The sequence below is a fragment of the Tupaia chinensis genome, unplaced genomic scaffold (assembly GCF_000334495.1).
Source record: "Tupaia chinensis unplaced genomic scaffold, TupChi_1.0 Scaffold144255_1, whole genome shotgun sequence".
NCBI classification, from domain to species: Eukaryota; Metazoa; Chordata; class Mammalia; order Scandentia; family Tupaiidae; genus Tupaia; species Tupaia belangeri.
The window spans coordinates 2744164-2768302 of NW_006204113.1; the positions used below are offsets into that span (position 1 = coordinate 2744164).

The window sequence follows — 24139 nt, forward strand, 5'->3', positions numbered from 1 at the left end:
CCATGGGGCCACTAGATAGGTCAAAATGAATAACCACACGTCTTTGCAAATGAGATCCATTCTGCTCCTTCCAAGGCTGGTATTGGGAATGGAGCTATTTTCTTTTCTTTTTTTAAAAAAATAATTATTTTAACACCTATTTATTTATCTATTAATTTTTTGTGATTTCTGGGCTGCCAGGTCCAGGACTTGAACCATGGTCAGTCATGTGGAAGTCCAATGCCTCAATCACCAAGCCACTTGCCAGCTCTGGAGCCGTTTTCTTTAAGACCACTGTCAACCTGGGGAAGAGACTACAAAACTTGCTGTTCTTAGTGAAATTCAGCTGGTTTTCTTGAAAATATTTTCCTGGTTGCTGCAGCCTCTTCTTCTGAAGAGCTGATTTGGACAATTCTTGCTACCTTTTTTTAATATATATTCAATCATATTTTTAGCTTACAGAGTGAATATTTCAATATGTTTATATATATTCAATCACATTATTTAGCTTACAGAGTGAATATTTCAATATGGGTGCATTTCTCCCTAGTCCAGTTGATTAAACTGTAGAATAGCTTCAACAGATAGTATCACATTTCTTTGTCCCATTAATGCTTTGCCTCCATATTTTTCTTCTAAATGTCCTTCCTCTATGAAGGAGAGGCACTGTTATGTCCCCACTTAATATAAACCAAGTGTCCGCACTCTATGACTGAAACTGTAAATGGGTGTAAATACCATGTATAGGCTGATGCCTTTTTTGATTTTGCTTTTATACAGGGGGGACTTTTGGAGTTTCTTACTCTGCCATTTTCATTGACATCACTTCAATATGATTACTGGTAATGTTATCCTTGATCACTCGGTTAAGAGAGTGTCTGCTAGGAGCCAGCAGGTGGTATGGTGGTTAGGGCACTGGACTCCCACATGGCTGACCACGGTTTGAATCCTGGACCTAGAGGCTTGTTTTCTCATTTCCCCTCTCTTTCTCTGTCTCTCTCTCTGGTGAGCACACAAACCCTTTAACAATTTTTTTTTTACAAATTTTTAAAAAATAATAATAATAAATAAGTAAAATTAAATCCTCAGGTCAGTAAACTATTACTAGAGGGCCAAATTCCAGCCCACTGTCTATTTTTATAAATACAATTTTACTGACATGCAGCCACTCACATCCATTTAATTATTTTCTTTGGCCACTTTCATACAACAGCAGAGGGAAGTTGTTGCCACAGACACCATATGGCCACGGAGCCTATTACACTTCCCGTTTGGCTCTTTGCTAACCACTGCTCTGCTTGCTGTAAGTGCATCACTAAGTCCGGCCCACACTTAAAGGGAGGGGAATTAAGCTTTATATTATGGAGGGAGAAATAGCGAAGCATTTGAGACATATGCTAAAAACAATAAATATTATGGCGTCAACATGTCGATGTTATGTAAATTTTTGTTTCCCTTTAAAATACTGCCCATCATGGAGCGCACTAGGCCAGCGGGTGTCGCTGGGAAGTGGAGACGTTGCTGTGGCTGTTAGCTAGCCTGTGGGACGCCTCTGCGGACCCGGCCCTGAAGATAGCCACAATGGCTGAAAATGGTGATAATGAAAAAATGGCTTCTCTGGAGGCCAAAATCCGTCATCAGATTGAGTATTATTTTGGAGACTTCAATTTGCCATGGGACAAGTTTTTAAAGGAACAGTTAAAACTGGATGAAGGCTGGGTACCTTCGGAGATAATGAGAAAATTCAACCTGTTAGGTTAAACCGTCTAACGACAGACTTTAGTGTAATAGTGGAAGCACTGAACAAATCCCAGGCAGAACTCATGGAGATCAGTGAAGATAAAACTCAGATCAGGAGGTCTCCAAGCAAAGCCCTCCCTGAAGTGACTGATGAGTATAAAAATGATGTTAAGAGCAGATCTGCCTATATTAAAGGCTTCCCAACTGATGCAACCCTTGATGATATAAAGGAATGGTTAGAAGGTAAAGGGATGGGGCCTAGTGGTTAAGGGAGCTGAAATGCATATGGCAGACTGTGTGTTTTGAATCCTGGCCTCAGGGACTTGAAAAGATACCAGGCACATGTGTATGCAGGCCCCAAATCCCAACAGGATGGAGAGGTGAAGGAGAAAGGACTGCAGCATGACCACACCCTGCTGGGTGGGGGTGCTTTCTCCCTCTCTCCACCTCTCTTTGGTGAGTGAGCATACCCCCTGGCTTATAAACGAACAAAAGAAGAGAAAAGAAATGTTAAGGAAAATAAATATTTTGATGTGGCAACTCTGGGAATCAGGTCCCTACCCCCCCTTTCTCTAGAGCGTGTTGTTTGCTACCTGCAGTTTTTGTGGTTAAATTTTCTGCGATGTTTCTGGGCTAGTTTTGAAAAGTCGGCATTATTTGTTGTGTAGCCACTGAAGCAACTGTTCTGCTGCCTTCACAGTCAACCAGTGATCAGACACAGGTTTCCTTAAGTGTTTGGAGCCAAAAATATCTCCTGGTCTTTTTTCCTTTGTTTTTTCTTTTGTTTGTTTGTTTGTTTTAATTTTTGCTATAGAGTGTGTGCATTCACCAGAGACAGAGACAGGGAAAGTAAGAAAGCATCCCCTGGGGGGATGGCCACACCATAATCCCTTCTTCATTCTCCTCTTGGGATTTTGGGCACACACAGACATGTGCTTGGTATGTTTTTTTTAAAATAATCATATTTAACTTTATTTATTATTATTATTTTAATTTGACCAGAGAGAAATAGGAAGAGAGAGAGAGGGAAAGCGAGGAAGCAAACCATCAGGTCCAGGACTCGAACCATGGTTGGCCACGTGGGAGTCCAGCACCCTTAATCAACATGCCACCTGCCAGCCTGAACTTGGTATGTTTTTCAAGCTGCTGTGTCAAGGACTTAAACTATGCAGCCAGCCATGTGGGATCCGACCACCTTCACCTCGACACCATCCGCTGGCCCTCTCTCAGTCTTTGCAGGTGGGTTATGTGTATTTGGGGGCACGCCTTCATCACTCAGTCAAGCAGTTTATGACTTCACCTTGGCTTTCACTTTATATTTGTGCAGAGCCTGAAGGTCAGCCGGAAATGAAAGCTGACCATTGCAGGTCTTTTTTGAGCATGTGCATAGCCCTGGGCAAGCCTGTGACTTTCTAGTTTTCTAATCATACGTCAGAGTTTTTCAAAGCTCTTCTTCTCCAAAGCATGTAATCCCCCAGCCTTTCTTCCCAAACTTTGGATTAATCTACTGTTTGTCCCAACTGTAACCCAATGCCCCAGGCAGCTACAACTACAACATCTACTTGTCAATGTATTCAACAAGTGCTTCAGCACTGGAGAGTTTCAAGTTGGACAAAATAAAGGCAAAGCTTTTGAGCTGATCCTCCATGGGGCCACTAGATAGGTCAAAATGAATAACCACACGTCTTTGCAAATGAGATCCATTCTGCTCCTTCCAAGGCTGGTATTGGGAATGGAGCTATTTTCTTTTCTTTTTTTAAAAAAATAATTATTTTAACACCTATTTATTTATCTATTAATTTTTTGTGATTTCTGGGCTGCCAGGTCCAGGACTTGAACCATGGTCAGTCATGTGGAAGTCCAATGCCTCAATCACCAAGCCACTTGCCAGCTCTGGAGCCGTTTTCTTTAAGACCACTGTCAACCTGGGGAAGAGACTACAAAACTTGCTGTTCTTAGTGAAATTCAGCTGGTTTTCTTGAAAATATTTTCCTGGTTGCTGCAGCCTCTTCTTCTGAAGAGCTGATTTGGACAATTCTTGCTACCTTTTTTTTATATATATTCAATCACATTATTTAGCTTACAGAGTGAATATTTCAATATGGGTGCATTTCTCCCTAGTCCAGTTGATTAAACTGTAGAATAGCTTCAACAGATAGTATCACATTTCTTTGTCCCATTAATGCTTTGCCTCCATATTTTTCTTCTAAATGTCCTTCCTCTATGAAGGAGAGGCACTGTTATGTCCCCACTTAATATAAACCAAGTGTCCGCACTCTATGACTGAAACTGTAAATGGGTGTAAATACCATGTATAGGCTGATGCCTTTTTTGATTTTGCTTTTATACAGGGGGGACTTTTGGAGTTTCTTACTCTGCCATTTTCATTGACATCACTTCAATATGATTACTGGTAATGTTATCCTTGATCACTCGGTTAAGAGAGTGTCTGCTAGGAGCCAGCAGGTGGTATGGTGGTTAGGGCACTGGACTCCCACATGGCTGACCACGGTTTGAATCCTGGACCTAGAGGCTTGTTTTCTCATTTCCCCTCTCTTTCTCTGTCTCTCTCTCTGGTGAGCACACAAACCCTTTAACAATTTTTTTTTTACAAATTTTTAAAAAATAATAATAATAAATAAGTAAAATTAAATCCTCAGGTCAGTAAACTATTACTAGAGGGCCAAATTCCAGCCCACTGTCTATTTTTATAAATACACTTTTACTGACATGCAGCCACTCTCATCCATTTAATTATTTTCTTTGGCCACTTTCATACAACAGCAGAGGGAAGTTGTTGCCACAGACACCATATGGCCACGGAGCCTATTACACTTCCCGTTTGGCTCTTTGCTAACCACTGCTCTGCTTGCTGTAAGTGCATCACTAAGTCCGGCCCACACTTAAAGGGAGGGGAATTAAGCTTTATATTATGGAGGGAGAAATAGCGAAGCATTTGAGACATATGCTAAAAACAATAAATATTATGGCGTCAACATGTCGATGTTATGTAAATTTTTGTTTCCCTTTAAAATACTGCCCATCATGGAGCGCACTAGGCCAGCGGGTGTCGCTGGGAAGTGGAGACGTTGCTGTGGCTGTTAGTGAGCCTGTGGGATGCCTCTGTGGGACCTGGCCCTAGCCTGTGGGACGCCTCTGCGGACCCGGCCCTGAAGATAGCCACAATGGCTGAAAATGGTGATAATGAAAAAATGGCTTCTCTGGAGGCCAAAATCCGTCATCAGATTGAGTATTATTTTGGAGACTTCAATTTGCCATGGGACAAGTTTTTAAAGGAACAGTTAAAACTGGATGAAGGCTGGGTACCTTCGGAGATAATGAGAAAATTCAACCTGTTAGGTTAAACCGTCTAACGACAGACTTTAGTGTAATAGTGGAAGCACTGAACAAATCCCAGGCAGAACTCATGGAGATCAGTGAAGATAAAACTCAGATCAGGAGGTCTCCAAGCAAAGCCCTCCCTGAAGTGACTGATGAGTATAAAAATGATGTTAAGAGCAGATCTGCCTATATTAAAGGCTTCCCAACTGATGCAACCCTTGATGATATAAAGGAATGGTTAGAAGGTAAAGGCGAAATACTAAATATTCAGATGAGAAGAACATCACAGAAAGCATTTAAGGGATCAATATTTGCTGTGTTTGAAAACATTGCATCTGCAAAGAAGTTTGTAGAGACCCCTGGTCAGAAGTACAAAGCCACAGAGATGCTAATACTTTTCAAGGAAGATTATTTTGCAAAAAAAAAAAAAAAAACGCAGAAAGAAGACAGCATAAAGTAGAAGCAAAATTAAGAGCTAAACGACAGAGTCCCACTATGTCACAATCCTCCTACCTCAGCCTCCCAAATCACTGGGACTACAGGCACGCGCCACCACACCCAGCACTTTCAGACAGGGCCTCACTATATTCCCGACGTGCCCCATGCTGGCCGTGAACTTGAGATCCTCTTGCCTCAGCCTCCTGAGTAGCGGGGACTACAGGCTCATGCCACCACCACCACCACTACCAACGCCAACATGCCTGACTTTCAGGACAGTGTCTCACTATGTCGTGATCCTCCCACCTCAGCCTTCAAAGTCGCTGGGACTACAGGCATGCACCACCACCCCTGGCTCTTTCAGACAGGGCCTCACTATATCCCCCATGTGCCCCATGCTGGCCGTGAACTCGCCACTCTCCTCCCAAGTAGCTGGGACTACAGGATCGTGCCAGAACGACCACCACCACTGCCACCATCATCACCACCACCCTCCCCACCTTCAGGAGAGCGAGAAGAAAAACAGAAGTTAGCAGAAGATGCTGAAATGAAATCTCTAGAAGAAAAGATTGGATGCTTGCTGAAATTTTTAGGTGACTTAGATGATCAGACCTGTAGAGAAGATTTGCACATCCTTTTCTCAAATCATGGTGAAATAAAATGGATAGATTTTATCAGAGGCGCAAAAGAGGGCATAATTCTGTTTAAAGAAAAAGCCAAGAAAACTCTAGAAAAAGCCAAAGATGCAAATAATGGTAACCTACAATTAAGGAACAAAGCAGTCACTTGGGAAGTACTAGAAGGAGAGGTAGAAAAAGCAGCATTGAAAAAAATCAGAAGATCAGCAAGAATCCCGAAACAAAAGGAAGTCACGAGGTCGCACATTTAAAGGAAAAGGCAGTAAAGCTGCTCGGCCTGGGTGTGCTGAAGCAGAAGTACAGTCTCAGGGCAAGAAAAGCAAATTGGATCGCGAGGACGACTTTGATGGATATGAACCACCTCGGCCGGTGCGAAGAGCCAGAGAAGAAACAGCCACGAAAGAACCGGCATCAAAACAACCGAAAACATCAAGTGGAGTGGAGACCAGAGGTTTAGTGAGCACATTTTTTTGTTCATTTTAATTAGGTTTCAGCTGCCTTTTGTCTTTGAAGCCTTTTAAAAAGAAAAACCGACTTAGGTCCACTTCGGTGTCCACCTGTAAGAACAGAAAGGTTTTCTTGTTGTTTAACTTGTCTTTTTGTTTTGTTTTGTTACCCTCATGAGAATTTTTTCAAAATGTATAGTTCTGTTTGTGTTATTCAGATGATTCAAAGGTCAACAGGAAGACTCTTCTGCTAAATTGCTTTTGTAATATGGGAATGTATTAGTACAAACTAATAAAATATACACTACATGAAAGAACAACGACAACAAATACTGCCCATCCTTTAGCAGGTGGCGTAGTGGTTAAAGTGCTGGACTCCCATGTGGACAACTACAGTCTGAGTTCCAGATCTAGAGGCTTGAAACTCGTGCTGGGCACCTGTGCATGCATGCCCCCAAGTCCCCACCGGACAATGAAGGATAAGGGATTATGGTATGGCTATCCCCCCAGGGAGGTGATTTCTTATTTTCTGTTCTCTCTCTGGGGAGTACATATGCTCTGTAACAAAAATCTCTCCAAAAAAAAAAAAAAATTTTGCCCATCAGTAATACTGAGCCAGCAGGTGGCACGGAGGTTAAGGTGAACTTTGCCATTAGAACATTCAGTAGCAATTGGGGCCAGCAGGTGGTGTGGTGGGTAAGGTGTGCACTCCTACATGGCCAAATGTGCATTTCAAGTCCTGAACCTGGCAGCTTGAAAATCATGCTGGGCACGTGTGTACGGCTGCCCGAAATCCTGAGTGGAGAAAAGAGGAAAAGGAATCGCAGAGTGGCCATCCTCCTCCGGGAGGGGGGGTATTTCTCACTTTCTCTTTCTCTCTCAGGTACATGCACGCACCCTATAGTGAAACAAACCAACCAACAAAATTAGTTTAATCTATAGGCAGTAGTTATTATTGTATGTTCTAAATTATTTGTTATTATTAATTACTTTTTTTTAGAGGTTTTTGCTATAGGGCGCATGTGCTCTCCAGACAGACAGAGAGAGACAGAGAGACAGAAAGCAAGAAATCAACCCCTCCCCCCCGGGGGGATGGCCACACCGCAATCCTTTCTCCTCCATTCTCTTTTCGGGATCTTGGGCAAGCACACCCACACACCCGGCGTGAGTTTTGAGCCACCGGGTCCGGGATGTGAACCGCGGTCGACTACCTGGGAGTCCAGTGACATAGCCATTACGCTAACTGCTGGTCCCCCTAATTACTGTTTTTTAATTTGACCAAAGAGACAGAGAGTGTGAAAGAAGGGGAAAGTGCGAAAGCAAGTCGCCAGTTGGCCATGAGGGAGCGCAGCACCTTACCCACCACACCACCTGCTGGCCTCAGTCGTGGCTGTATGTCTAATAGCAAAGTTCTGCTTCCCTTATTCCTTTTACATGTAGCACCTAAAATTCTTCTATAAGTAGAATCGGTCTTTTTTTTAATGTATTCATTCGTTCAGTCTTTTGTTTATATCAGTATGGGCTCATTGCTATTTATTTCATTTGATTTATAATCTATTGCTATCATAATTGATTTTGTTGCTCAGATGGTCCCAGGTTTGGCCACTGGTGGACTCTGGGGCTGGCTCTGGCTCTTACATCCTTGTGACGGGCACCCATTCCTCTTATTGTTATTGTAGGACTTTCTTTTCTTCCTGGCACTACAGCGTGCTCTAGGGTGTTGTATTATCCCAGCCTCAGCCCTAGGGCTTGGTGGTTTAAAAAAAAAAAAGAATTATTTTATTGGGGCTGGCAGATGGCATGGAGGGTAAAGGCGCTGGATTCTCACCTGGGCGACTAGTCCTGGACCTGGCCGCTTGCTTTCTTACTCTCTCTCTCTTTCTCCCCCTCTCTGGTCAAATTGAAATAAACAAATGGAAAAAAGAATTATTTAACTTTATTTATTTATTTATTTTTATTTGATCAAAGAGGGACAGAGTGAGAGAGAGAAAAAGAGAGAGGGGAGGGGAAGTGAGACAGTAAGCTGCCAGGTCTGAGACTCCAGCCACCAGTAGCCCACGTGGGAGTCTACTGAAGGGCTTTGTGCTTTTAGAGAGGATTTTAAATAGTATTCTGAACCGGGACAGGGAGCCCATGGTACAGAAGTGAGGCACTTTCTCTTGGTAGAAAGGCAACTGGTCCAACAGAGAGCACAGTACACGATCTTCCCACAGGAGGAATCCGGGTTTGTGACCTCAGGCAAGTTCTCTGATCTCTCTTCTTTCTCTTGTTTTTTTTTTTTTTTTTCTTTTAGCAACAGAATAATAATATTACTCGCAACCCTAAGAGATTCTTATGAAAATGCTATCTGAACTAGGAAGTAGACGGTAAATCTTTGATTCTTTGGTAATCATTGCCTATGCGCTCATTTCCTTCTTCCCTTTTTTCCTTCCCTTTTCCCTGATCCCACTTCCTTTCTTTCTCCTCTGCCTGGGTTTTGGGCCCATCAGGAGTCCCCCTGCCTCACCTCCGCCCCTGCACTAGGGGTTTGCAACACTTCTTATGAAGGATGGCGTCAGGATCAGCCCCAGTAATGTTTCCTTTGTGTGCTGTCCCCCAGAAGACACTTCATGGACTGCCCTGCTTCCTAAGCAGATTGCTTCCTCCAAGCAGTTCCCCCTCCCCAGCCCTGAGGCCTGGACCTTGCTTAGTGTCACAACTCTCTCAGGACACAAAACCATCCAGATGGTCTTCCATCAACCTTGGATATGGAATTTTACACACAGTATTGTGGGTTTTTTTTTTTTTTTTGAGAGGTCTTTGCTATAGGGCACGTGCACTCGCTAGAAAGACAGAGAGAGACAGAGACAGGAAGTGAGAAATCACCCCCTAGGGGGGGATGGCACACCGCAATCCCTTCTCCTCCATTCTCTCGGGATCTTGGGCATGCATGCACACACGCCTGGAGTGAGTCTAAGCCACCTGGTCCGGGATTTGAACTGTGGTCGACTACATGGGAGTCCAGCAACATAGCCATTACGCCAACTGCTGGTCCCAATACACAGTGTTCTGTAACTTAGCACATATGTGCTACACCTCGGTAGTAGGCATACTACTGGCAAACTTCATCATTGTAATACATGGTGATTTATATCATTTGATTATATTAGGACTTCATTCCTAATTTGGAGATATTTGACTTTTCACTTCAATAGGTATTACTCGTTGGACTAGCAAGTAGTGTGAATGTTAAAGTGCTGAATCCCACATGGCTGACTAAGCAGTTCAAGTCTCAGACCTGGCAGCTTGAAAATCATGCCAGGGGCGTGTGCATGCATGCCCAGAATCCCTAGAGGAGAAGAGAAGAGAAGAGAAGGGATTTCAGGGTGGCTATTCCCCCGGGGAGGGGGGGGGTCTCACTTTCTCTCTCTCTCTCTCTCTCTCTCTCTCTCTCTTCAGCAAGAACACACACCCCATAGACAAAATTGAAACTAACAACAACAACAAATGAACAGGGATTTCGGGGTGGCTATTCCCCCGGGGAGGGGGGTCTCACTTTCTCTCTCTCTCTCTCTTCAGCAAGAACACACACCCTATAGCCAAAATTGAAACTAACAACAACAACAAATGAACCCACATGTGGTTCACCAAAACAAACAAACTAGATATTATTCGCTGTGTGGGAGCCTATGAATACATTCGGGTGTGGTGCTGGGTCTCCCTACTGTGGGGACAGAGAACTCTGTACAAACAACCTTCCTCAGATCAACAAGGACTTCAGATGTCAGACATCACATGAATTTTTTTAAGCGGGCAGTAGGTTGCCAGTGGAGGCTTTTGAGGAATAAGGGGACGTGATCTATGCTGAGGAAGTGGGGCGGCTGGACTGCATGAGCCTGGAGACATGGGCTAATTAGGAAGCTTTCGGAACGGCTCCGGTGACAACTATGCATCTCAGTGGCAGAAAAGTGAAAAGAAGTAGACGAAAACCTCACGCACGAAGAGTCAGCAGGACCTGGCCAATAAGGAATCATGAGGGTAACCTTTGAGATTATTTGGGACAACTCATGTTTCAGAAGAGAAAATGAGGGCTGACGATACTACATTGCTTGCCAGCGTTCACGGGACCAGCAGATGGTGTAGTGTAATACATCACTGGGCCCCACATGGCCGACCGCGGTTTGAGTCCTGAACCTGGCGGCTTGAAACTCATGCCAGACACCACGTGTGTGCGCGCGCACCCAAAATCCCAAAAGAAGAAGGGAGAAGAAGGGTATGGCCATACCCACTGGGGGGTAATTTCTCACTTTCTCTCTCTCCCCCTCTCTCTGTCTCTCCAGCAAGCGCACACACCCCATGGGGAAAAATAAAGTCACACTCACTACTGGTTAGGGACTGTACTAGTCAGGGTGACTCTAGGCTATGCCGCAGTAACAAGCACGTCTTTAGCGCCGAACCTGTAGAGGTTTATTTCCCACTCACGAAAGATCAGGAGGCTCCCCAGAGGAGCACCGTTACAAATGATGACTTCTACTTCCACCCTGTGGCTTCTGCCCATCGACTCACATCTTCCCGGAAGAGAAAGTGTGAAGAACATGGATCATTGCCTTTCACAGCCCCTTGGCCAGATTAGTCACATGCTTCAACCTAACTACAAGGGGGGCTGACACACGCAGTGGGGAGGAGGGGAGTGTAAGGTGCGCACGTGGCATTTGCCGAGCATCACGTCCTTTGTCGCAGGCACAGAACTGAGATCAGCCGCTCCCCACAATCCAGTCCTGTTTCCTATGCTGCCTGGAAGCGGGCCCCCTTCGTGGATGTGCTGCATGCCCTGTATTCTGAATGTCTTCCCATTACTGCGGATTTGGCAAGAAAACCAGAAGCAGATTTTCAGTGTTAGAGAAACCACCCCATTCAGAAACTAGAAACGCAGACTGACAGAAGCTGGGGATAGTCCAAGCAGTTTCAGGCTGCATGTCTCCATATGGTCACCATTTGCATAATCTAAAAATATGTGCAGAGCTATCTGCACAGTACACACCAACTCGGAGAAGTGTGACGTCACGGAAGTGGATGCAGGCCACGGGGCCAGGGTACAATGAACAACCCGAGAGCGGATGCGCAAGAGCTGCTGTCGGGACGGAGTCGCCGACTCTGCATCCTGCCCGCCACGCACCCCACCTCCTCCCGAGAGCCAGGTTTCTGCCATTAGGAGCCATGTACACTAGCATGGGACTTGGCACCCTGCTACTACGGGGGGAAAATGCTCAGCTCAAGGGCAGCTGAGTTTTAGGTAGGCCAGTGGTTTATAAGGTGTATGATGGAAGATGGTTGGAGATTAACCAGCTGAATCAGAAAATAAAACCAGAGATTTATCAGAGATTCTTATTCTGTTTATGGCCTCCTACATGGCTATGCCTATCGAATACATTGTTGGCGAGTTTGTCAGTTGGCAATGGGAGCAAGAGATAAAAGGCACGAAGAGAGAAAAGACAGTACATCCTTGAAATGGGTAGAAATAGATGGTCAGTCCACAGTCTGGGGGTTGGGGCAGCTGGATCCCACATGGACAAGTACATGGTTCAATTCCTGGACCTAGCAGCTTGAGAAACACACCTGGTGCATGTGTGTGCTTGCTCCAAATCCTGGAAGAACTGAGAGATGGAAGAGAAGGGATCGTGGCATGACCATGCCCCCAGGTGGGGTGTTTTCTCCTCTTGCGTGCTCTCTCTGGTGATGCACGCATCTTTAACAACAGCAAAGAAGATATACACAGTTAGCAAAGGCCTGAGGGCTGCTTTTCACAGGTAAGAGGTATTGGTTGGTAGTGCCAGGCCATGCAGGAGAACATCACTAAACAGAAGATCATGATGTCGTCAGAATGGCCAAGTACCAGAAAACAACCTCTTGCCACTAAGAGAACAACAAGATATTTTTGTTCCTAGAGCTGTGGTTATTAGATTTCAAACTGTATTTAAGTTTCAATAAATTTAACCACATGGCTATTCCTGAATTTCTAGGCATGTGGTTAAGATGTCTGTGTTTTTTTAATTCTATAAGGTTGCTGATAATAACCCTTCTTTATTTCTGGTGACCTGAGGGAACCTTTGTCCTTTGCAACCACAAAACACTGCCAGGCCATCAAGAGAAATGATATTCTGGGACAGCCAGTGACGTGGCAGTTAAGGCGGCCGGATCCCACAAGGTCAATAGCTTGGTTGGAGTCCCAGATCTGGTGGCTTAAAAAAACACACCAGGCACATGTCTGTGTGTGTCCAAAATCCTAGAGGAAGTAAAGGAAGAGAAGGGGCTGTGGAGTGGGGACTCCCATGGGGGATGCTTTCTCACTTTCTGTCTCTCTCTAGCAAGCACATATACTCTGGTAAACATAAAAAAAAAAAAAAAAAAACAGAAGAAGAAGACCAGCAGATGGCAGTCTATAACCACTATCATGTAGTGGTTACATCATTGGGCTCCCATATGGCTGACCACAGTTCAAATCCCAGACCTGGAGGCTTAAGACTCACACCAGGCATGTGTGCGTGCATGCGTGCCTAGGATTCTGAGAGGAGAATGGAGGAGAAGGGATTGTGGCATGGCCATCTCCCCTAGGGGGTGATTTCTCGCCTTCTATCTCTCTGTCTGGTGAGTGTGTATGCCCTACAGCAAAACTCTTTCTTAAAAAAAAAAAAAAAGAAAGAAAAGAAAAGAAGTGATCTCATAAACACATGCTATGATGGAGATGAAACTTAAAGATGCCATATTAAGTGAAATAAGCCGGACACAAAAGGAAAAATATTGTTTGATTCTTTTTTTTTTCCTATAGTGTGTGTGCATTCTCCATCAATAGGTAAGAGAGGGAAAGTGAGAAATCACCCCCCAGGGGGGCTGGTCACACCACAGTCCCTTTTCCTCCATTCTCCTCTCAGGATTTTGGGCACACATGCACACGTACCCGGTGGGATTTCAAGCCACTGGGTCCGGGACGAGAACCATGGAGTTGGCCATGCGGAATCCAGTGCTTTAACCTTCATGCCACCTGCTGGCCCTAAATGAGTCTTTTTATATGAGGCACCTAGAAAAGGCAAATTCTTTTTTTTTTTTTTTTGAGAGTTTTTTTGCTATAGGGCATGTGTGCTTGCTAGAAAGACAGAGAGAGACAGAGAGACAGAAGTGAGCCAGACTATGAAAGAGAGGCAGTGTCTATCCGCACTCAGTATATCCCCAATGTCTGTACTCTGGAAGAAACTGAAACATTGGAAGGCATAAAAGCATGGAGAGCAATGGTGACAACAGAGACAGTGTGGGAGGAGGTGGGAAATGGGGGAGGTGGGAGAGAGGGAATCAAGGGGAAAAAGAAAGAAGCAAAACTTTTACGGGACACTAAAGTAGAAAAGTATCTGTTGATGATCATATCATGGGTATGGCAATATCTTACACTGAACCAATAGACAGTGTATTCATGATGGGAAAATTCATTTACTATGCTGTAACGATACACAGTAACTGAATGTAAAAATAAACAAATACATAAAACTAAAAATGAAGAAATACTATATTGAAAGTGAGAAAGCAAGCCACTAGGCCCAGGATTCAAACCACGGTCGGCCATGTGGGGGTCCAGCACCCTTAGTCACCATGCCATCTGCTGGCCCCTATAGATATAATTTTTAGTTCCCTTTTTGAGGGCATGGTGGTTAAGGGTGCTGGACTCCCGAAGAAAACAAGGTAAATAAAATAATTCATTAAAAAAATTATATCTATATTGATCTGAGAATGGGCTAGTTTCTGCTATGTAAATATAGACAACAACAATTAAGAGACAAGAAATGTGGCCGAGGGGACCAGCAGTTAGCGTAATGGCTATGTCGCTGGACTCCCACGTAGTCGACCGCAGTTCACGTCCCGGACCCGGTGGCTTAAAACTTATGCTGGGCACGTGTGCATGCGTGCCCAAGATCCCGAGAGGAGAGTGGAGGAGAAGGGATTGCGGTGTGGCCATCCCCCCTGGGGGGTGATTTCTCACTTTCTGTCTCTCTGTCTCTCTCTGTCTGGCAAGCGCACGTGCCCTATAGTGAAAACCTTTCCAAAAAAAAAAAAGAAATGTGGCCCAACAGATGGCGTAATGTTACTTGGTTGGAAACCCACATGGTTGACTACAGTATGAGTCCCGGATCTGGCAGCTAAAACTCGTGCCAGGCACGTGAGTATGCATGTCCAAAATCCTGAGAGGAGAATGGAGGAGAAGGGACTGTGGCATGGCCACCTCCCCCTGGGGTGTTTTGTTTTGGTATTTTTTTGTTTTTTTTTGTTTGTTTGTTTTTTTGCTGTTTGTCTCTCTGTCTCTCTGGTGAGAACAAAAATCTCTCTTAAAAAAAAAGATATGATGTCTGCAATATACTCTCAAATGGAGTCCAGAAAACACAGGTATGAGGATAGGAGGGCAGGTCTGCTGAGTTGAGCTGAAGAGTGTTTCCAGGATTAGCAGATGTGTACGTGGGTAAATGCTGGGTGAAGGACCCCAGGTCGTCTGCATCTTCCTCCAGCCAGACAGTTAAAATTCCAAAGTATCTGCTAACTGTGATCCTTTCTCTGGGAATCAGCAAAAGGCAGATATGGTTTCTGATTCTTTTCCTTTCCCACACTCTGCAAACTAGAAAGCAGGCACCGAGGGCGGGAGCTGTCCGAGGTTCTGATGCGTGAGGGACAAGGAGCGCCTTCCTGTTTTTGCTAATCCTACAGCCCTGGCAACTGCCTCCAAATCAGAAGAAGGTGAACAAAGAGGAAATTCTAGGAAGGCGCGAAGGATGAGGGGAGCATACATATATATGTGTGTGTGTCTTAAACTTAAGCCAGGTGAATGCACATGCATGCCCAAGATCCCAAGAGGAAAATGGAGGAGAAGGGATTGTGGCGTGGCCACCCACCCTGGGGAGTGACTTCTCACTTTCTGTCTCTCTGTCTCTCTCTGTCTTTTTGGTGAGCACACACGCCCTACAGCAAAAACTTCTCCAAAAACAAAAAAGCAATGAATTAATTTTAGTTTACAGTAAGGCATAAGTACTCACAGGGTGGGTGGCCAAACCACAATCCCTTCTCCATTCTCCTCTCAGGATTTCGGACATGCATGCACATGTGCCCAGTGTGTTTTCCAAGCCACTAGACCAAGGCTCAAACTGTAGAGTCAGCCATGTGGGATTCAGTGCCTTAACCACCATGCCACCTGATGGCCCTAGTATTTTTAAAAGAATTATTTATTGGGACCAGCAGATAGAATAATGGTTATATCACTGGATTCCCACATAGTCAACTACGGATTTAGTCCTGGACCCAATGGCTTCAAACTCATGCCAGGCGTATGTCCATATGTGCCCAAAATCCCTAGAGGAGGATGGAAGAGAGGGAACTGCGCTGTGGCCATCTTCCTGGGGAAAAGAATAATTTCTCGCTTTCTGTGTCTCTGTCTCTCTGTCTCTGGCGAGCTCATGCACCCTATGGCAAAAATCTTTCTCTAAACAAACAAAAAAAGATTTATTTAATTTTATTTATTTCTATTATTATCATTTTTAATTTGCTATAGGGCACGTGTACTCACCAGACACAGAAAGAGAGCGAGAGTGAAGGACAGAAAGAGAGACAGAAAGAGAGAAAGCAAGTTGCCAGGTCTGGGACTCAGACCGCAGTTGGCCATGTGGGACTTTAGCACCTTAACCACCACTCTACCTGCAGGCCCCCTAATTTTTTTTTTTTTTTTTTTTTTTTCCAACAGGGCATGTACTCATCAGAGAGAGACAGAGAAAGTGAAAAAGCATCCCCTGATGGAGCACAGGCACACATGAATCTCTCCTCCATCCCTCCCTCTCCCAGGACTTTCGGGACACACACCCATGCCTGGCATGTTTTTCAAGCCACCAGACTGAAACCTCAGTTGTGCAGTTGGCATCGTAGGATCCAGCTACCATAACTACCATGTCACAGGGTGGCCCAGAAACAGCTTAATTTTTATGGACAGAGGACAAATAAGAGTATGATTTAGCTCATCTTTTCGTGTGTCTTTGTTAAAAACATTCCCTCTTCTCCAGAAAGTTCGGGGCATGCCCCTCCCCACCTTCTTTAGGATAGGCTCATAAAGCATCTTCTCCTAGAGGCTGAAGAAACATGGCTGAATAAACAACTGGTCGAAACAGACACAGAGAAGAGGTGGCTTCCCTCCGAGTACTTTAGTAAGGATGGTCCATAGGTCAAATAGGTGCTGCTTTGTGCTGGACCTTCAGTTACAGCCTCAGGGTGGCCATCTGCGATGGACAGCAACTTGCTGGGAGCAGTGACATGCCTTGTGTCTCCTCCCACACAGACACAGACCACACCGGCACGCAGCTGGTGTGTGTGGCAGTAACTGCTGGCTGGCTGAGGCAGAAGCGAGACGGAGGCTAGATTGTACCCATGGTGCATTCTTTTGTTCATTACAGTGCATTTTTTAAAGAATTATTTTATTTAACGTTATTTATTTATTTATTTTAATTTGACCAGAGAGGGACGGGGTGGGGGAGAGAGAGAGAGAGAGAGGAGGAAAGTGAGAAAACAAGCTGCCAGGTCTGGGACAGGGCATATGTGCTCACAGAGAGAGAAAGAAAGAGAGAGGGAAAATGAAAAAGCAAGCCACCACGTCCAGGACTCAAACCACAGTCAGCCATATGGGAGTCTAGCACTTCAACCACCACACCACCTGCTGGCCCCTACAGTGTGTTTTTAATAGAGAAAAACTAGAAATGACACAGAAGACCAATGATCAGAAAGTAAAACACATGATGGCATGTGTATACAAGTAAACCTGTACTGAACTATAAGATACATACATATATACATACACCTACATACATACCTATACTCACATACATATCATGCATATACATACATATATACATAAACAAATAAAAATAGATCTATATTACCGATGTGGACAAATACCTATGATTTATGAAGAGAAAAACAAATTTGCAGTACAGTATATAATATATACTGACTTCTATATTGACTTTACAAATTAAGTCACCAGAGAAAAGTGACACTTGGACCACTTCTAGCTATATTCGCCTCTGTAATCCCGGCGGCTGGCTTGCAGCCAGAGTTCAGTGATGTTTGCTACATGGCTACAGCAACACTAAGAACTCAGAGTAGCACTTAAAACAGTCCCAAAATGGAGTGTGAATTCTGACCTTTTTCTGTTACTCCAAAACAAGGATTTTCCTACTCCTGGGCAAAAGGGAAGGGGGAGAGGACTTTATGATTAGCCCAAGCCAGGAGTTAAACTGAAGGTTTGGCCTGGTTCAATCCCAGATTTGAGTGATGCTTTCTTTTTTTGCCTATATTATCTCTCTCTCTATCATCCACCAAGTCCGTTTTCCTAACTTTTATTTTGAAAAATCTCATACCTAGAGGAAAGCTGCAATGCTATAATACAATGAATATCTGGATACACATCACCTAAGCTCATCAACTTTGGCCACATTTTAAAAAAATCTCCGTGTGTGTGGGTGTGGAGCGGATAAGACTTGTACCGTATTTGCCAAACCATTTCAGAGTAAGCTACATAAATCATGATACTGCAACCCTAAATACTTCAGCATCTCCTAAGAACGAGGGGATATTTTTATATATGTCTTTGAAATAACTTAAGATTTACAAGAAGTTAACAAAAATAGTGTGGAAAGTTCCCTGTACCATTTACTCAGCGCCCTCACCCCACGATAACAACTTACATAACCACTGTACATTCTCAAAACCAGGAAAATGACATTGACACACACACGATTCCAGCTCCAGACCCCATGTGCATTTCTCTGTGCTTGCTTGCTCTCGCCCTCTTTCTGGGAAGGTTTATTCTGTGTACCTTTGAGTAGCAGAACTGTTCCATCGCCACAGAAAACCTCCTCATGCCATCCCTTTAGAGTCACACACTTCCCCAGCCCTAATCCCCGTCAACCGCTGATCTGTTTTCCATCAGGACAATACTGTCGGTTCAAAAATGTTATATAAGTGGAATAGCGTAATACATCACATTTTAAGATTAGGGGTTTTTCCCTCAGTAAAATGCCTGGCAAATCACCCACTGCTGCATGTATCAACAATGCACTCTTTCTAATAATGCTGAGTAGTATTCTATTGTATGGATGTATTATGGTTTATCCATTTTTAAAAATAACTATTTAGTTTTATTAATTCTTTTTTTTAATTTGCTATAGAGCATGTACACGAGAGAGAGAGAGAGAGAGAGAGAGAAAGTAAGCTGCCAGGTCTGTAACTTGAACCACAGTCGGCCATGAAGGAGTCCAACACCTCAATCACCACACCACCCACTGGCTCTGGTTTATCCATTTACCTGTTAAGGGATATTTGAGTTATTTCCTCTTTTAGTCTATTATAAAGAAAGCTGCTATCGGGACCAGCAGTTAGTGTAATGGCTATGTCGCTGAACTCCCATGTAGTCAACTGCAGTTCGAGTCCCAAACCCAGTGGCTTAAACTCACACCAGGCACATGTGCGTGCATGCCCAAGATCCCGAGAGGAGAATGGAGGAGAAGGGATTGCGGCGTGGCCATCCCCCCGAAGGGTGATTTCTCGCTTTCTATCTCTCTGTCTCTCTCTCTCTTTCTGGCAAGCGCACGCGCCCTATAGCAAAAACCTCTCCAAAAAAAAAAAAAAAGAAAAAAGAAAGCTGCTATGAACGTTCACACACAGATTTTTGTGTGAACACAGGTTTTCATTTTTCTAGCCTAAATCTCAGAAGCGAGACTGCTGCGTCGCATGACAAATGTATTGTAGCTATGGTTTGAAAGCATCTCCCCAAAACTCATGTACTGAAATCTGGTGTAAGGTGCTGAGCAAGTAGAGACTTGACCTGGTGACGGTGCTGAAAGGTGGGAACTTTGGGAAGTGATTCGGCATGGGTGGGGCCCCCACGACCAGATACTCACGGGTATAGAAGGAGACTCAGACACACACGCTCTGCCTGGCTCTTGCCCTGTGATGCACCCCTCTGAGTCAGGACGCCACAGAGTCCCCACCAACAGGAAGCCCCTCATCCAATGTGGCCTCTCAGCTTCGGACCTCTAAGCTTGTAAGCTAAATAAACTCCTCTTGTTATAAGTCACCTAGACGCAGGCACATCTGACATTGGCTACACGATGGACTGAAACATTTGTGTTAGCTGTCAGAAATGACCACAGTGCTTTGCCAAAGTAACTGCACCATTTTATATTCTTGCCCGCAGTAGGTAAGAGACCCAGGTGTTCTAAGTCTTTGTGAGCACTTGGTATTGTCTGTGCTCTGTTTTAGCCACTGCAGCAGGTACGCAGTACCTTATCATTCTGGTTTCACTGCACTTCCCTAATGGCTAGTGATGTTGAATATACTCTCACGTGCTTATCTGCCCTCTGTTTATTCCCTCTGGAACAATGTCTGTTCAAGTCTTTTGCCCATTTTCTAATTAGAGTGTCTGGTTTCTCACTTATCTTTTTAGAATTATTTTATTTAAATTTATTTACTTATTTTAATTTGACCAGAGGGGGACAGAGTAAGAGAGAGAGATAAAATGTGAGAAAGCAAACCATCAGGTATGGGATTTGAACCATGGTCAGCCATGTGGGAGTCCAGCGCCCCCTAGACCTTCTGTTTTCTTACTGTATGTTCAGAAAGTCCTTTGTATGTTCAGATTGCAAGTGTTGTGATTTTAAATATTTTCTCCTAGTCTATGACTTGTCTTCATCTTTTCTTCTTCTTCTTCGTTTTCTTGAGAGAGATGATTGCTACAGAGTGTGTACGCTCGCAGGAAAGACAGAGAGACACAAAGTGAGAAATCACCCCCTACCCCTCGAGGGGATGGTTATGCCACAATCCCTTCTCCTCCATTCTCCTCTCCGGGTCTTGGGCACGCACACACACATACGCCCAGCATGAGTTTTAAGTTGCCAGGTCCAAGACTTGAACCACAGTTGATGACGTGGGAGTCCACTCACATAACCATTACTCCATCTGCTGGTCCTGGCTTATCTTCACCTTCTGAAAAGGGTCTTTTGCAGAGCAAAATATTTTAATTTTGATGAAGTCAAATTTATCAATCTTTTTCTTTTATGGATCACACTCTTGGTGTCATACCAAAGATTTTTCTCCAAGTGGTTACACAATTCATTTTTTAAAAAAGAATTATTTTATATCACTTTATTCATCCATTTATTTATTTATTTTAATTTTACCAAAGAGGGATAGAGTGAGAGAGAGAGAGGAAGTGAGAAAGCAAGCTGCCATGTACGGGACTCAAACCGCAGTCGGCCATGTGGGCGTCCAGCGCCCTTAACCACCACTCCACCTGCTGGCCCCAGAAATTTTTTTTAAGAGAGATTTTTTTTGCTGTAGGGCACATGCACTCGCTGGAGAGACAGAGAGACAGACAGAAAGGAAGAAATCACCCCTCAAGGAAAATGACCACACTGCAATCCCTTCTCTGTTCTTCTCTTGGGATTTTTGGCCACACAAACACACACACACACACACACACATGCACACATGCACACTCTGCATGAGTTTTAAGCCACTGGGTCTAGGACTCAAACTGCAGTCAACTATGTGGGAGTCTAGCAACATAACCATTATGCCATCAGTTGGTCCCTGTACATCACTTTTTTAAAAAGTCTACTTAAATCCTTGCAAATCAAAGTGTGATCCATAGGTAGGAAACATTGACTTGATCTGAGAAATTGCTAGAAATGCAGAATCTGAAACCCTTTATCAAAACCTGAATTCTAAAAAGATCGCTGGGTGATTTCTAAGCATTTTGAAAGTAGAAAAGCCCAGACTGAATAAAATCTCTGATATGTAAATTAATACCCTTAAATCCAACTGGTGGATATTTTTCTCTCTATTAAAAGTAATATATGTTTCGTGATCCTATAATAGGAAGAAATCAAGAGAAATATGTATTAGTTTATTTTACCTGGGTATGTTAGAAATATGTAATATTAAGTGAATGTTAGCCATTGTCCTCAAGCTCACACATATCCAGAAATGAAATGATGGAAAACCAAAATTTTAAACTTATTTACTTAATTTTATTTCTTTACTAATTATTTTTATAACTATTTTCAATTTTGACCAGAGACAGGCAAAGAGAGAAAGAGAAAATGAGAAAACAAGCTGTCAGGTCTGAGACTCAAACTTAAAATGTGAGAAAGCAAACCATCAGGTATGGGATTTGAACCATGGTCAGCCATGTGGGAGTCCAGCGCCCCCTAGACCTTCTGTTTTCTTACTGTATGTTCAGAAAGTCCTTTGTATGTTCAGATTGCAAGTGTTGTGATTTTAAATATTTTCTCCTAGTCTATGACTTGTCTTCATCTTTTCTTCTTCTTCTTCGTTTTCTTGAGAGAGATGATTGCTACAGAGTGTGTACGCTCGCAGGAAAGACAGAGAGACACAAAGTGAGAAATCACCCCCTACCCCTCGAGGGGATGGTTATGCCACAATCCCTTCTCCTCCATTCTCCTCTCCGGGTCTTGGGCACGCACACACACATACGCCCAGCATGAGTTTTAAGTTGCCAGGTCCAAGACTTGAACCACAGTTGATGACGTGGGAGTCCACTCACATAACCATTACTCCATCTGCTGGTCCTGGCTTATCTTCACCTTCTGAAAAGGGTCTTTTGCAGAGCAAAATATTTTAATTTTGATGAAGTCAAATTTATCAATCTTTTTCTTTTATGGATCACACTCTTGGTGTCATACCAAAGATTTTTCTCCAAGTGGTTACACAATTCATTTTTTAAAAAAGAATTATTTTATATCACTTTATTCATCCATTTATTTATTTATTTTAATTTTACCAAAGAGGGATAGAGTGAGAGAGAGAGAGGAAGTGAGAAAGCAAGCTGCCATGTACGGGACTCAAACCGCAGTCGGCCATGTGGGCGTCCAGCGCCCTTAACCACCACTCCACCTGCTGGCCCCAGAAATTTTTTTTAAGAGAGATTTTTTTTGCTGTAGGGCACATGCACTCGCTGGAGAGACAGAGAGACAGACAGAAAGCCTAAAAGTGAAAAGTGACCCCCCCCCAGGGGGTGGCCACACTGCTATCCCTTCTCCTCCATTCTCCTCTTGGGATCTTGGGCATGCACACACATGCGTCTAGTGTGAGTTTGAAGCTGCTGGGTCTAGGACTCAAATCATGGTTGACAATGTGGGAGTCCAGCAACGTAACCATTACACCATCTGCTGGTCCCACATTTAAAAAAAAAAGAATTATTTACTTAATTTTATTTATTATTATTATTACTATTATTATTTAATTTGACCAGAGAGAGACAGAGAAAGAGAGGAAGGGAAAGTGAGAAAGTGAGCTGCCAGGTCCAGCGCTCGTACTGTGGTTGGTCACGTAGAAGTCCAGGGCCTTAACCCCCACACCCCCTGCCAGCCCACAGGACAGTGTTCGCCACCAGTGTTTTCACCTCACGCACGTGTAATACTATGACAGATGCTGAGAGACGTACAGGTGGAGCACGGGTGTGCTCAAGGAGCTTCTTGTTCAGTTTTTAAAATTATTTTAATTTGCTAGAGGGTACACATGCTCACCAGAAAGAGAGAAATATATATGAGAGAGAGACAGACAGACAGAGATTGAGAGAGAGAGAGGAATCATCCCCCACAAGGGATGGCCACATTACAACCTTTCTTCTTTATTTCTCCTTTTGGGATTCTGGACACACATGCACATATACTGGGTGTGTTTTTCAAGTCCCCAGGTCTGAAACTCAAACTGCACAGTTGGCCAACGGGGATGCAGCCACCCTAACCGACCACTGCCTGGCCCCTCCAGTTCAGATCTGACAAGCACACACGTACTTAGAGCAGACCATGCCAGGTAGCCATGTGAGTGCTGCAAAGACTATAGGTAGGAGGAGAACCGTTCATGGGAGGGATGGATCACTTCACACTGGAGATACCAGAGAGGGCTCCATGGAGGAGGTGGTATTTGAGTCTTAAGAATTTCAACAGTTGAGGGGCCAGCAGGTGGCAAGGTGTTTAAAGGCGCCAGATTCCCACAGGGCCGACCACAGTTCAAGTCCCAGACCTGGTACCTTGCTTTCTCACTTTCCCTTTCTCTGTCTCTCTCTGGTCAAATTAAATAATAATAATAATAAAAACAACAACAACAACAAATGAAATTAAACAAATAAATCTTTTTTTAAAAAATAATTTCAACAGTTGAAGTAGGGGCAAGAGAGAAAATTCCTGAAAAGAGAATTGTACAAGCAAAAGAACAGCAGTAGAACATAAAAGTCAAGATCGAGAAGTAGGGTTGGGAAAGGGTGAGGGGAATAAGAAGCACACTTTAAGATATACCACACTTTGGGGCCAGCAGGTGGCACGGTTGTTGAAGCACTGGATTCCCACATGGCCGAACCTCCCCTTTCTCTCTGTATTTCTCTGGTTAGAATCGAAGAATAATGATAATAAATAAAATTAAAAATAGTTTAATCTAAAAATATACACACACACACACACACACACACACATATATATATAT

At 43.8% G+C, this 24139-nt stretch overlaps 1 pseudogene; it reads left to right on the forward strand.

Annotated features, from left to right (window-relative positions):
- The first annotated feature begins 1560 nt into the window (after positions 1–1560).
- Positions 1561–19675, forward strand: LOC102500290 (lupus La protein homolog; annotated as a pseudogene).
- Positions 19676–24139: the final 4464 nt, after the last annotated feature.